Raw genomic sequence first — 16,216 nt, 5'->3', positions numbered from 1 at the left:
TTCGATCCCTGCATTGGTCGAGAAAGTTTATCGAGATTTTCCAACGTGATTTCCCCTTGTCAATAGTGCAGAATGGAGGGCCTGACACGGACAGCTGTCTAGTCGTTTGGATGGTACGAAAACCCGAGGCCCTGTGTAAACATTGGCGTGCACGTAAAAGATCCCTTGGCAGTTGGAATTCGATATAAGAGTAGGCCATAGTGCCGTTTTCCAGCCCAGCGCAAAATGTACCCCATTTCACACTATATCACGTATGCCCGTCTTCATTAGCCTGGTCGGACGTTGGACGTTAAACCCCATTTCCTTTCATTTGCTAGCATATATGGTTTATACTAAGGGGGGGGGGGGAATGGCCGAATGGTTAGCACGTGCGCGCTGTATCATACGGTCTGTCATTGAGTCAACTGGCGGGGTTTCGATTCTCCGGTTGTACGTTACAAGGAGTGGGGTCGCCTGTCCAACCTCGTGGGTTTTCTCCGGGTCCTCCGGTTTCCTCCCACTGCTAAAGACCCCTTTTACGCGCAAGCAAATTATTGAAATAAAATTGAACCATGTGTTAGTCCCGAAATGACCTAGTTTGTGTCGAGTGGACGTTAAACCCCATTTCTCTCTCTCTGGTTTATATTACAGGTATATATAGACGGACCATTTGGAACATCAACACGTGATATATTTGAAACAGAACATGCAATATTAATAGGATCAGGTATAGGTGTAACACCGTTTGCATCAATATTACAGAGTATCATCTATAGATTTCATGCTTGCTCTATCACCTGTAACAATTGTGGAACCACATCCTATAATCAACAGCTACAAAGAATGAAACTTAAAAAGGTACAAAAATATATACAAAATTTCTTACTTTAAGTTAGGCCCGGGAGTCCTCAACAATTAAAAGATTTTGGTGCCATTTAGGAGACAACCACTGTCAAGATTGGTCGCATTATTTCTGTTACGTCTTTTTTGTATTCCTGACTGTTTTCAAATTTGAGTGAAGTCAGTGTCACTACAGGCCAAGGACTGTACAGCGCAGTGGACGCTTACAGCTGGCCCCCGGATCCATTCACTTGATTCGATATTTGTTTATTTGGTGCAATGTCTATTTTCTGTCTTGTCCGCAGGTTTATCTTGTAGATTTTTATTTTGCGTGTAGTGCGGTCTTCCTGCACTTATTACTATATGTAATTCAAAATATAAATAATAATAAACCACAAACAACCACCAAGAACGTGATTAAAGTTTTTCTGGGATTGTATAAACCTCATTATTAATTGCGATAAAACAGGTAACAGGTATGAAAAGACAAAAACAATTTTATTTTTAAATTAAATATTTTAAATTAGGCATCTAACAAAGCCGACGTGCTGTGATGCCCCCATTATCATTGTCAGACCCCCCACCCCGTCCTGCACCCCTGACAAGGGGTAACCCCGCCCGATATCCCTATCAACTTTCTCGGCCACCACCGGGAGCGAATCCGGGATATCCAGGCTAGCGAGAGTGGCTCCTATTTTATGTCGAAATTTATGGGTGTTTTTCCTCGTCTGAAACATGAGAAGACATAAAATATGGTTTAACAACTTAATTTTCTGCACCAATTGTCCGAGGGACCTCCAGTTCCCCCCACTGCTAAAGACTCCCACCAGCTAGCGCATAAATGAAATAAAATCGATGTGATTATAAAGTATAGGTTGCCAGTCAATATACCACATAGCACACAACATGTCGCTATTTGTTTTATTTATTTGTGAGAAATCTAGTGCCAATTCAAACATCTATATCTAACAATATTTCCACTCGTCGGCGTATACAATTCCTTAAACATACTTTATGCTACAGCTAAATCTGTCTATTGCAGGTCTTTCTTTAGACCTGGGCCCTTATTCACGAAAACTTAAACTAAGATACAATCGAAATTTTAAGAAATACTGCAATTCGATTGGCTGACCAATATGCAAATTGGATATATGCAAATTGGATATATGCAAATTGATTTTACTGGTCAGCCAATGGAATTGCAGTATTTCTTAAAATTTCGATTGTATCTTAGTTTAAGTTTTCGTGAATAAGGGCCCTGAAATGTTATCTAAATTATTATTTGGGCATTAAATAACCTATCCAGACCGTAATCAACTCTAGATGGCAGCGCTAGCTTGCGATCTTTAGTGGATTATGAGCCGATTTACTGCATAACTTTCCTTCGCGGTTTAATGATTAAATGGATAATCGAGACTATGCTGTTTATCGTACTGACTTTAGTAATGATGATCGAGGCTAGGCGGAAATTTCAATCGCTTAATTCTCGGTTCTGAAATTTTCAGCAAATTGCCTTTACATTATCTAGTTTTTAACTATTATAGGGAGAACTGCCAACTCGTTATCGAATCTCCCATAATGTATCTTTAATAAAACGGTGTAGCTGTAACAAGGAACAGGTTACTCGGCCTAAAACCTGGTTTAATATTTCAGGTAGATTTTATTTGGATTAACCGAGACCAGAAAAGTTTTGAATGGTTTATGAGACTGTTAACAGATATTGAATTAGAACAGTCACGTGTTGCTAGATTTGGTCGTATTTTAGACATGCACATGTACATGACGAGTGCACACAGTAAAACTGACATGAAAGGGGTGGGGCTACAAATGGCGATAGAGCTGTTACATAAGAAGGAGAACCGAGATGTTTTAACCGGTCTGAAAACCAAGACTCATGCGGGGCGACCCAACTTTCCTCAGGTACGTAGTGATGACTAAAGTTTTAAATAGACCAATTTATCAAATAGTCCAAGCAGCACTGGTTATCGCCCCACCCCAAACTTGTTTTGGTGGTCGCCTCCCTTGTGAGGTTATTTTTATTTTGAGTGACGACACCTGTATGACTACAGGGTCAGATCTTAATGTTAAGGCCATCTACAGATTTCATCAAGGTCACGAGATGTAAACAGGGTTAGGGCAGGTGATTGTTGCCGAGGATTGTGGTTAGGTCTAGCGCTAGCCCTATTTATATTGACGAAATCTGCACGTGGCCTTAATAATTAGATCTAACTATGACTGTAGGCCCGGGTCTGTACAGCCTAGTAGACCGTTATGGCCGATCCTAAGGGTCCAATCCCTTGATTTGATAGTATGTATAGTTTATTTCTTGGAATGTATGTATGTAACGTCCGCGGGTTTGTCTTGTTTATGTGTGTTGTGGTTTCCTGCTCCTTCGCTTCCTCTTAGATTAATACTAAGTGCAGGATAACCGCACTACAGGCAAAACAAACCCGATAAGACAAACCTACGAACAAGACAAACTACATAGACAATGCAAGACATCGACAACAGACAAATATCAGGGGTCATACGGGCGGCTTTTGAACAATGACGTCAGACATTTGATTAACCAATCAGTATTGATGTTTCTAGTGGAACACCCAAAGTTCCGTGCATCGCACGCCAAGAACTCGCTGCAACAGACTGTTTCATGGGCTAATCCATCACATCATCCATACAGCGTGGGTTATATAACAACTCTTCCAGATCCTAGTGTAGTAAAGACAAGTAAAACGAAATTTTGAACTATATAAAACGAAACGCAATAGGATCTGTGTTTTAATCCGATTGGCAAGGTGTTTATATGTATTTATATATATTTTAGTTATTTCACCAGATTAATTCCACGAGACAGGGTAAAGTTAAAGTATTTTTTTGTGGACCTCCAGCTTTAGCCAAAGATTTAAAGGAACAGTGTATCATATTTAAATGGGAGTTTTGTAAAGAAAATTTTTAACAACTGTTTCATCAATGTTATATATATGCCTGTGGGGTGGGGAATAAATCTCATTGGTATCCGGTCAATATTCCAACACATTTCTCGGAATGTTTATTAGTTGGTGGGGCTGCTAAACACCCCTTCCACCAAAGTTGATATCAGACAGAATATTCTCATATGTAGGCCACAGCCAGGTGGAATAAACCGCTACATGACCAATCAGCTTATACCAGGTGGAATAAACCCCTACAAGACCAATCAGCTTACACCAGGTGGAATAAACCCCTACATGACCCTCACCCTGCCAGGTTGGAATAAAACCCTACATGACCCTCACCCTGCCCCAGTTGGAATAAACCCCTACATGACCCTCACCCTGCCCCAGTTGGAATAAAACCCTACAAGACGAATCAGCTTACACCAGGTGGAATAAAACCCTACAAGACCAATCAGCTTACACCAGGTGGAATAAACCCCTACATGAACCTCACCCTGCCCAGGTTGGAATAAACCCCTACATGACCCTCACCCTGCCCCAGGTGGAATAAACAATGTGATATCCATAACAATAAAATTATTTAAATACATTTAGCTAAAAATATATGTAACAGGATGTGTTTATACCTATGTTGTGGACTAGTGAAGAAAGTTGCTTGGGTCCAGGTTTATATTACCTGTAGTCTAACACTTTCATTGAGTCAAGTGGTGTGGTTTCGATTCCCCGCTTGTACATGACAAGGAGTAGGTTTCTCCGTTTCCTCCCACTGCTAAAGAGCCCTACTTTACGTGACATCAAAGACAGGACATCAGATGTTTGTACCATCCAAACAACTAGATACCTTCTACCTTACACCAATGACAAGGGGTGACCAGGCTGCGTAATCATGACTAACTTTCTCAACCAACCCCAGGATTGAATCTAAATCAGTGATCAGTGCCTTACACGCTGAGCCACCATGTCTCCATCAGAAGCCAAACCTAACTATAGTGAGCCAGGACAATAATCACCGAGTCACCATGTCTCCAATCAGAGGCCACACCTAGATGTAGTGAACCAGTGCCTTACTCGGTGAGTCACCATGTCTCCCATCAGAGGCCACACCTAATTGTAGTGTGCCAGCGCTTTACTCGATGAGCCACCATGTCTCCCATCAGAAACGAAACCTAATTGTGATGGCTAGTGGACACCAACAAAGTTCTAGATATGAAAATTAACCGATTAATTTGTGCATCAAAATACATTTTATTAACAATTAAAATATAATGCAACTCCCCCAGTTTTGACAAATAAAACAGAACCATTTACACAGGTCACAATTCATATTTAATACAACACTTTAACTAAGCTTCTCTAAAAACCATGGCAACAATAGGATTCTCTTAGTCTTTATCAAAGCAATAATATAATTAGAAAATAAGAGAAACTTATGGTAGTCAAATTGCACTTAGTAATAAGCATACAGGTCACAATTCTATGGAATACAATTACTGCTTTTTACTGAGCGACGTTTCGACTAGGCTTCTCTAGTCATTATCAAGCTATCATCATAGCTTGATAATGACTAGAGAAGCCTAGTCGAAACGTCGCTCAGTAAAAAGCAGTAATTGTATTCCATAGAATTGTGACCTGTATACTCTAGTTCAGTTACTAAATGCCATTGAAACAGTTTAGTAATAAGCAGTAATTGTATTCCATAGAATTATGACCTGTATATTCCAGTTGAATTACTAAATGCTATTAAAAATATTTAAAATTAATGTTTCTAAACCAATTAAATTGTATCGAGACAGGATCAGATGTAGAAGTTACAGGATATGCTTTACTACACAATTAGTACATGTAATTGATTAATACAGTGGAAGTTATAATGGGAGTTTTACTGCTGCCAGGCCAGTTTTTTTAAGTTGTGAACTGCAGGGCCTCTTTCTAGTGTGAGCCCCCTTGGTCAAATGTGCCAAAAACCGGCCCCTTTCTAGTTGAGGCCTTACTTGTATATAGAGATTTCTCCTCAATTAATTATAGAAATAACAGATCCGATTGTATTAATATTTTAGTTTATTTACATTCTACTCATTTACAGCTTTAGACAGGTTTCAATGTTATTTATTAAAAGAAGACAGAAAATCCATTCTATGGGATATAATATTTACTGTCTGTTACTCATTCATAATTCACACCAACACAGAATAATTTTCATATCTCGCCCCAAGTTCACAAAACATCTACAGACTTAAGTTAAGAATTTACTCAACTTTCAATCACTGTTTATGAGAAATATCTTTGATCCAGAAACACAAAACTGTGCACATAGTTTCTTATTGATGTATTTGATACACTTAAACAATAAAAGTTTTATAAATGGCTATATTGTAGTTTAAATAAGGCGAACAATTTTGAATAAATTCTCAACTTAAGTCCGAGAATGCTTTGTGAACTTGGGGGCTGGACTATAATCTTATCATCAAATGCCATTCTAGCGTGGCTTGTCTTCAAGACTGACACTGAAATTTACCAGTTGACTATTTCATACTTTTGTAAAATGCTGGAGTCCACCACAGAGTAATTTTAGAGAATTTATCCAAACAAATATTACTAAATAATGTAGCTTTTTTCTGCTGTTCAAAAACTGATTCATGTTCTGCAAAAAGATGAAAATAGATATTTCGTGCTCCAAAATTATTTCTTGAAAATATGAGGTTATATGGAATACAATAAAGGTAGGTCAATAAACTTTTGGCTTCAAAAATTTTCAAGTGACAATCCTGTCAAATGTCTTGGTAATCCAGCATACATGTAGTCTTCATTGACAAGACTTATATTTCTTAAATTTTCAAGTGACAGTCCTGCTTTTATCACCTACAAATATCTTAGTAATCTGCATAGTCTTTATCTACAAGACTCATATTTCCTGTTACAACCGTCACAATGAACACAGTTATCCAGTCTCTCTTAGGCAATAAAATCGAGGGGTCTGTTAAATCCACCTCTTCTATTCATATATTGTCTGAAATAAAAATAAACAAACACGTAAAAACCAGAGGAAATGAAATGGGGTTTAAAGTCAGACTGGGCTAATGAAGACGAGTATACGTCATACGGTGTGCTATGAGAGCAATTTTGCCCAGACAGCAGCGCTATGGCCTGCTCGTATATCAAATTCAAAATGCAAGAGGATCTTTTACGTGCACATCAATGTGTACACAGGACTTCGGTTTTTAATTCCATCCAAACGACAAGGCATTACAGACCAGAGGAGAGAGAGAGATTGGGTTTCTCACATCCAGTCAACACTAACTAGATCATTTTGGGACTAACATATGGTTGTTAGTCAATGTTTGTCACATTCAAACAGAGAGAGAAATGGGGTTTAACATTCACTCGACCTGCGGGACTAATATATGGTTCAATTGTCTTTAGTAGTGGAACTTGGAAGGAAACCCGAGGTTGGATGGCGATTCTACTCAACGTCACGTATAAGAGAGAGTGAGAGAGAAATGGGGTTTAACATCCACTCGACACAAACTAGGTCATATCGGGACTAACACATGGTTCAATTTTATTTCAATCATTCGCCCGTGCGTAGGGGTCTTTAGCAGTGGGAGGAAACCGGAGGACCCGGAGAAAACCCACAAGGTTGGACAGGCGACCCTACTCCTTGTCACTTACAAATGGGGAATCGCAACCCCACCAGTTGACTCAATGACAGACCGTATGATACAACGCGCACGTGCTTACCATTCGGCCATCCAACTCCCGTCACGTATAAGCTTGGAGTTGACTCAATCACAGACCTTATGCTCTAAAGCCCACTGAACCGCCAATGAACTAAAGAGTCAGAATTCTATCACTATTATCCATTATCTATTTGTTCCTCATGTCAACGAATCAATTACATCTCCATTCCCATTTATTTAGAAATATCCTTGATATCTGAATCAACCATGTTATTAAAGATAGGCAGATGTCAGGCATTGTGCTGCAAGAGAAAGCGGCGCTACAACCTAATTTTAATTTCAACTGTCAAGGTATCTTTTACCTGCACGACAATGTGTACATAGGTCCCATCCAACGACACATTTCTGTGCCACGCCCCCAGACCTGAATCATCGTGTACTCAGTCATGTGTAGCTTTCGCGACCAGCATCCTGTTAATTTCGTCAAGCAGCGGCTTACTCACTGACTGTTATCGTATATTTAATATAGTTGTCTTGTACTTACCTGTAACGTCTTTTCTGTGTTAACTTAGCAACATAAATATCATTATGTTCAACTTTTTTACCCTGAAATCATCAAATATACAAATTAATAACATTTACCAATATACAAATTAATAACATTTATAATTAATAACAATTACAAATTATTAATGATTACAAATTAATGACAATTACAAATTAATAATGATTACAAATTAATAATGATTACAAATTAATGATTACAAATGAATAATGATTACAAATGAATAATGATTACAAATTAATAATGATTACAAATTAATAATGATTAAAAATGAATAATGATTAAAAATGAATAATGATTACAAGTTACATTTTATCGTCAATCGGGAGGTTGTATCTGAATTAGAATTTTCACCTAGTTATCATATTTCTCAGCCAATAAAAATGGCGTTTATAACATGGTTTCAAAAAGTTACTTATAAATAAGGTGTTTCAAAAATATATAAACATTAAGCGCTAAATTGTTATATGTACTTGAAAAAGTCAGTATTGTGTTACGGTTAGAAATGTATCTGTTTAAATTATCTACAATATGATATCTATGAAATTCAAGCAGTTTTCTCGAGATACGAGATTGCAAATTACCAGATTTCAATGTATTTCTGAACTAAATGTTTAGCCTGACAAGTGTGGATTGCTATATACTGTTTTAACGGCTAAACATACATTTTTTACAGAAATATAGGAGAAAATCTTTAGAAACACGTCATTTAAAGTACAAGAGAGAGAGAGAGAGAGAGAGAGAGAGAGGGAGGTATTAACGTCCACTCGACACAAACTAGGTCATTTCGGGACTAACATATGGTTTAATTTTATTTCAATAATTCGCTTGTGCGTAGGGGTCTTTAGCAGTGGGAGGAAACCGGAAGACCTGGAGAAAACCCACGAGGTTGGACAGGCGACCCTACTCCTTGTCCTGTACAACCGGGGAATCGAAACCCCGCCAGTTGACTCAATGACAGACCGTATGATACAGCGCGCGTGCTAACCATTCAGCCATCCAACCCCCCCATTTAAAGTACAACATTTGACGTGACAATTCTGTACAATGTTATGATTTTTAGCCTCTATAAATTAGATTAAATATTAATTAGATTGAACATAAGATTGAATATTAATTAGATTGAATATTAATTAGATTGAATATTAATTAAATACCTTCGTTGAATCAAAACCAGAAAATCCCATTGTTCTCATCATGTCTGCTTCTTCTTCAGACATTCCTTGTAACTGTGATTCTATAATATACAAATAATACAATAATATCATTCCTTGTAACTGTGATTCTATAATATACAAATAATACAATAATATCATTCCTTGTAACTGTGATTCTATAATATACAAATAATACAATAATATCATTCCTTGTAACTGTGATTCTATAATATACAAATAAAACAATAATATCATTCCTTGTAACTGTCATTCTATAATATACAAATAATACAATAATATCATTCCTTGTAACTGTCATTCTATAATATACAAATAATACAATAATATCATTCCTTGTAACTGTCATTCTACAATAAAATCATATGAGTTTGCAGTAATGAAATTTCAGGACTAACATATGGTTCAATTTTATTTCAATATGGTTGGACAGCCGTCCCGGTCATACCACATGACTCAATGACAGACTGTATGATCACAGCCGTCCCGGTCATGTCACATGACCCAATGACAGACTGTATGATCACAGCTGTCCATTCCTGATGTGTGACCTGTGGTCTGGGAACCCACTTAATCCTTCCTGCATTCTTTACAAGAGTACAACAGAGAGAAATGGAGTTCAACCTCCACTCGACACAAACTAGGTCATTTCAGGACTTACACATGGTTCAATTTTATTTCTATAATTCGCTGGCACGTAGGGGTCTTTAGCAGTGGGAGGAAACCGGAGAGTACAACAGACCCACATACTTAACCTAATCCCTTCCTGGATGCACCCCCCTACTGAAAATTTTTAAAATGATTTACCAACCATCAATTTGAGGTCTGTGGCTTGGTTTTGAAGGTTCGCCACTTCTACAACATAAAAATATAAAACATAATAAAGTTATCAATCAAATCAATCACGTAATAAAATTATCAAATCATGTAATAAAAGTTATTGATCAAATCAATCATAAAACACTGTGTTTATTTCTTTTAGGCTATTTTTTTTTAGAAATTAATAGTCAATGTAGCAAACAGGGCCAGCACTGGTTTTTAACTTTTTTCAGCCAAAATGGATCCTAATATTTATATTAAAAAATTGTTTAAATATTTTTTCAAAGAACTGCCGTAAGAGTGTGATAAAAAAGACAATGTGTTGCAATTTTATTTCTCTGGTAGGCGTATTAATATTATAAAACAACTACCATCGTATACAATAAACAACAACTTACAATTTCCTTTTTCACAGAGCCCAGTTTAGGGATGCTTTACTAACATCAAGTTTTAGTTTTGAACAATATATTTATAGTTTTTACACTTTAAATCTCTTCTGAGAATTGTCACATTTTGAGTTTTCTTTAATTTTACATTTTGCATACAATCACACTATTGTTATTTTCAAGTACTGTGACAAGATTAGAATCTGAATCACTGATAGAAATTTCAATTTTATTTTAAGGAGAGCTTATAACATCAGATATTTACATGAATTAAAAATCGCTGTAGCAGATATTTACATGAATTACCTTTCTCGTGATCTTGATCTACGTCTTGGTGACTGTGACCTAAAACAAAGGGACATAATCCTGTATTATTCCAAGGAAACAGACAGTCACATTTATTATGGAATGAGAGAGACAGAAATTAGGTAATTTTGGGACTAACATATGGTTCAATTTTATTTCAATAATTCGTGGAGGTCTTTAGCAGTGGGGAGAAATTGGAGGATCCGGAGAAAACCCACGAGGTTGGACAGATGACCCTATTCCTTGTTACATACAAGCGTGGAATCGAAACCATGTCACTTTACTTAATGACAGACTTAATAATTTCAAACGTAACCTCCATATTATGGAATGTGGTTTATCTTTATTTCGGTCAGTTTGAAATTAACAAGTTTTGTTTCTATGGTTACATGTACATCTAAAATATGTACTCTAATTGATTATTCAACATTTAATTTAAAAACAAGTATGATCGTACTATGGACCAGGAACTGATCATGTGGGTGGATAAAATTAAAAAATCAATTTCCCCAAATTGACGCAGAATTGTTCAAAGAAGAAGATTGCCAATTTTCATGTAGATCGCACTTGAATTGACAGAGCCTCAGAGATTTTTAAAGAAGAACGTCACCCAAGAACAAAATAAGTAGCGGTTAGCGGTATTATGTATTTGGGGGTGTAACACAAAGGTGGTAGAACAAACACGTTAATACACAAAATCATCTCCTTTAATTTTATTCTGAGAGCCACACAAAGACATAAGTTATTTACAGCAAAATCACAATCACATCTAATTCGCGCTATTCAACGACACGGCGAGAAAACAAACTCCTGACTCGAGAGTTATCTTTATTCAACCTTGATTTCGTATTAATAAGGCCATACCACTTTAATAGGCCAACACATAATAAAATGTATGTGAATACATAACAGCGGCTAGTTCCTGGTTCAAAAATGAAAGTAAGATAGTCTGCCAGCTTGGATTCAATTGGATTAAAATGAGGCCCATCAAAAGATTTCAAGGAAAATCAAAAATCATAGGTGGCACTCGCTTGCTTGTGTTGGCTATATCTTACATTAAAATCGACAAGGATACAAAATGTTGACATACATGTATTTTCAATCCATCCTACCTTTGTACAAGTAGGCGGATGGATGGTCGAATGGTTAACCCCATGTGTGTTGCATCAAAAGGTCTATCATTGGGACAATTGACATGAATTTGATTCCTCGCTTGCACATGACCTTGTGTGTTTTCACCAGGGTTCTCTGATTTCCTCCCACTGCTAAAGACTTCTATGCACAATAGAATTATTGAAATAAAACAGAACAATATGTGATTCTCGAAATGACCTACAGTAGTTTGTGTTGAGTGGACGTTAAATCCCATTTCTCTATCTGTCTTGACTGAATTGAAATGAGACACTTTTGGATTGATATTCTATTTAATTGCAAGGGATTCAAAGGGCAGTAATAATTCCCAATGAATAATTATGTAGGCCTACCTTCTACGAGGAGAATGAGAGCGAGATCGACGTCGTGAATTGGTTGGACCACCAGGTGGTGTTCGAGATCTGTATCTGGGTGAACGTGAACGATTCTTTTTGTGTGGATCTGAAAATAAATGAAATAAATATTGCATAAAATACCAGGATTACCGAAAGGTGTAGTTTACTTTCTGTCTTTCTGTGTAGAACTTAACATGTAATCATCACTAGAGTAGGGGGTTGAAATGAAGTAAAATGGGGTTTAATGTCCTAATTTTCTGCTCCGACTGGGCTAATGAAGACATACTACGCCATGCAGTGTGCTATGAGGGAATTTTTTGCTCCGACTGGGCTAATGAAGACAAGACCTATGCCATGCAGTGTGCTATGATGAGCGAACTTTGAACCAGAAAGCGACGACACATCCCACTTTAATTGCGAATTCCAACTGTCAAGGGTTCTTTATGAGCATATCAATGTTTATACTGGATCTTAGTTTTAAAGCCAATCCAAACGACTACATGTTTATGTTGTCCTTTACCAGGCACTCCATCCTACACTACTGACAAGATCGAACTACCCTCGAACATCATGTTGTCCTTTACCAGGCACTATATCCTACACTACTGACAAGATCGATCGAGAGAGAGAGAGAAATGGGGTTTAACGTCCACTCGACACAAACTAGGTCATTTCGGGACTAACATATGGGTTAATTTTATTTCAATAATTCTCCAGTTGACTCAATGACAGGCTTTATGATACAGCGTGCACGAGCTAACCATTCAGCCATCCAACCCCCCCCCCCCCCTGACAAGATCGAACTACCCTCGAACATCATGTTGTCCTTTACCAGGCACTATATCCTACGCTACTGACAAGATCGAGAGAGAGAGAGAGAGATAGATGGGGTTTAACGTCCACTCCACACAAACTAGGTCATTTCGGGGCTAACATATGGTTCAATTTTATTTCAATAATTTGCTTGCGCGTGGGGGTCTTTAGCAGTGGGAGGAAACCGGGGAAAACCCATGAGGTTGGACAGGCGACCCTACTCCTTGTCACGTACAACCAGGGATTCGAAACCACCCCAGTTGACTCAATGACAGGCTTATGATACAGCGTGCACGTGCTAACCATTCAGCCATCCCCCCCCCCCCCCCCCCGACAAGATCGAACTACCCTCGAACATCATGATGGACTTTTTCCACCAACACCTGGATTAAACATGGGATTCCCAGGTTAGCGAGCCAACTTCTTCCTCACTGCGCCACCACGTCTCAAAGTCTCCCCCTGCTAGGATTCTGATTGACAATAAGTTAATCAGGTACAGCTTGTAAAGAGAACAGTGCGATAAACTACAAATTCTAATATCTAAAACGTTCAGATACACATGTAATTACATCTGCAGTCGTAGATACAGAAATTGGTGGAAACTAATCATAACTAAATAAAATTGAAGTAATTAACCAACCAGTTCTTCTTGTATTTCTTTCCCTAGAACGAGATCTGCGTCTTTCTGGAATGGAGAAAGCGAGAATATGACATGTAAACAGTATTATCTTAAAATCCAGATGTGGTAATTACATTTAAAGATGTCCACCAACCAAAGTTAGGTCAACAGCTAAGTCATCTGACCCAGAGGTCCATAGTATTTGTTGCTGTACGCATTTTTAGGGTAGGCCAAGCTCCCATCAAATTACTTAGTCAGTGTTTTATAACTGTTGAAGCATAGAGATGCGTTATGATTATCAAAAGTTGGCCATAAATATGAAATATACTAGCCTAATTAACTACTATTACTAACTAGCCTAAACATAATGTAATATATATTAACGCTCTTACACTTTGCTCAGACTGAACAAGTTTTAGATTGATTAGGCTAGAGTCTTACGAATGCATAGATAATAGATTAGAATTTAGAAATTAGATTTAGTTACTTAGAGATCTGAGATAGGCTACAACAAGAACAACAACGCGGAAAATAGAATAAAATTTATAAATATTGAATGATTCTAGAACCGAGACGACAAATTCTCTATTTTTATTTGAGTTGTCAGACTAAACTATTTACAAACCTCTAGACCGAGATCTACTTCTGTTTCGTGGCATTTTGTAGCTTAAATTTAAAATAAAATCTGTAAATTATTGTTTTCGTTTTCTGTTCGTCAGGACTCCATTTTGGAATAAGCGCCCTCTGGTGTGAGAAAAGATAACCAATCACAGAATGAACAAAGCTTAACTTCCGTAATCACGCCAGCTCCTCCGGAGCCTCCGTGGCCTAATGGATAAGGCATCGGCCTCCTAAGCCGGGGATTGCGGGTTCGAGTCCCGTCGGAGGTGTTTTGGTTTTTGTTTTTCCTTATTTTTCAACTATCTTAAAGTAAAGAACATAGCATAGAAACTCAAATATTAAGTGCAAAATCATTAATACAAAACAAATTCACGATCAAACGAAAGCATTGGCAAAGATTTTTATAAAATGGAGTTACCTCCCTTCCAAGTTCCATAGACTTCGTTGAAACACGCCCGCTGGATCACTTTTACTTTAGCAAAGTCTTCAAGTTAACATGGACATGGTTTAGATAATAGATGTACTACTTCTGAATTCTATTACAATACACACACATGTATCGGTATCAAGCAAATAATATAATAAATTAAAAAGTTGTCAACATGTCACTGCATACGATATAAAATGGGAAATGGCGAAAACAAGCCAGCGCACGACAATCTTCTTCGATAAAATATTTTGATCAGCCTCTTTTTAATCCGAATGAAATCAAGCGGTTGAATTTTGAGTTTTATTGAAATGTTAAACCACCAACCTGAGTAGTCCTACGTATAGTTCAACTGCCGTGGTTTTGATTCCCCGGTTGTACGTGACAAGAAGTAGGGTCGCCTGTCCAACCTCGTGGGTTTTCTCCGGGTCCTCCGGTTTCCTCCCACTGCTAAAGACCCCTACGCGCAAGCGAATTATTAAAATAAAACTAAACCATATGTTAGTCCCGAAATGACCTATTTTGTGTCGAGTGAACGTTAATAGTGTGGATTAAGTCGAGAAATGTGATATTTTCTCGTAAAATGTAAAATGTAAATAATGATCGACTGCGTTAAGACAGTTAAGTTGTTATATCGATTGGCTCTAGATGAATTTTATTTCTTTTTTATTTCAGCCAATAACCTGCTATTATAAAAGAGTCAATTCGCTGGTAATGCACAGCTGTTGACAGGTATTTCTAATAAAATTAGGTAGATTCATTGAAAATATATTGTTATTTTTCTCTGTTAAATTGTAAATTCTAAGATATAGCTAAAGAACTGATCGTTCTCGCTAATAAAATAATTAAAAAATTGATAATACAAGATTAATATATAATATTTAATTTATGTCAGCACAAAAAGCAACGAGATTTTATTAAGAGGCCACTCCCGTTAAGCGGTCAGTTGTGAAAATTCCCTTGGGTGGCTGCTTAATGCAGATTCTACTGTATAGACCTAATGAAAATTTCAGTCAAATTGCTTTATTGATTATAAGCTTTGATAAGAATAGTACAGTCTTGATTTTCATTGCTTGTTACGGTAATAAACATAGTCTCAAATATTCTTTTTAAAATTATTTTTCAAATGGCGATCGTGTTTCATCCGTTAAATCACATGGTCTAGAGAGTCGAATTTAGGCTTGCCATGCGAATAAATAAATAATTAATGATAATACAATAGTCAGATTAAACTCTGTATGTTTTATAGTTTGATGTGTAATAAAATCTATAAATATTATAAAGAAGATTCTATAAATTTTAAATGAAATACAGGTATGTATTCTTTGTTAAATGGAATTTAGTGGATTCTTGTGAATAAAGATTATTATTATTAAAGTTGGTCCGAAACCCCCAACGATACAGTTGGTTAAATACAGTATGCTACAGACATACGAGACTATATATTCTGGCGTGGATCCTCCTTGTCGCTGGGATGGACGGGAAAGCGTAGGTCTACAAAGTGCTGTCGCTCGGGTGTGACGAAAAACCGATGTCCGGTGTAGGCCTACACATTGACATGCACCT

At 37.2% G+C, this 16,216-nt stretch overlaps 1 long non-coding RNA gene and 1 other non-coding gene across 3 annotated transcripts; one reads left to right on the top strand and one right to left on the bottom strand.

Moving 5' to 3' along the window:
* Window positions 1-9,153: 9,153 nt before the first annotated feature.
* Window positions 9,154-12,226, bottom strand: LOC126816842 (uncharacterized). 2 transcript variants are annotated; one of them, XR_008787654.1, is made up of 4 exons: window positions 12,168-12,226; window positions 10,684-10,722; window positions 9,984-10,027; window positions 9,358-9,378 (listed from the first exon to the last, which is right to left on the bottom strand). It is a non-coding gene; the product is annotated as an uncharacterized LOC126816842 (long non-coding RNA). The 2 variants fall into 2 exon arrangements; XR_007678617.1 differs by lacking the exons at window positions 9,358-9,378; window positions 12,168-12,226 and adding an exon at window positions 9,154-9,234 and having other exon boundaries at window positions 10,684-10,700.
* Window positions 12,227-14,419: 2,193 nt separating this feature from the next.
* On the top strand, window positions 14,420-14,492 carry Trnar-ccu (transfer RNA arginine (anticodon CCU)). The gene has a single exon. It is a non-coding gene; the product is annotated as a tRNA-Arg (tRNA).
* Window positions 14,493-16,216: the final 1,724 nt, after the last annotated feature.

Source organism: Patella vulgata, chromosome 3 (genome assembly GCF_932274485.2).
Source record: "Patella vulgata chromosome 3, xgPatVulg1.2, whole genome shotgun sequence".
In the NCBI taxonomy this organism is placed as follows: domain Eukaryota; kingdom Metazoa; phylum Mollusca; class Gastropoda; family Patellidae; genus Patella; species Patella vulgata.
Note: the sequence above shows the minus strand (reverse complement) of the source record. Positions and strands in the feature narration are given on the sequence as shown.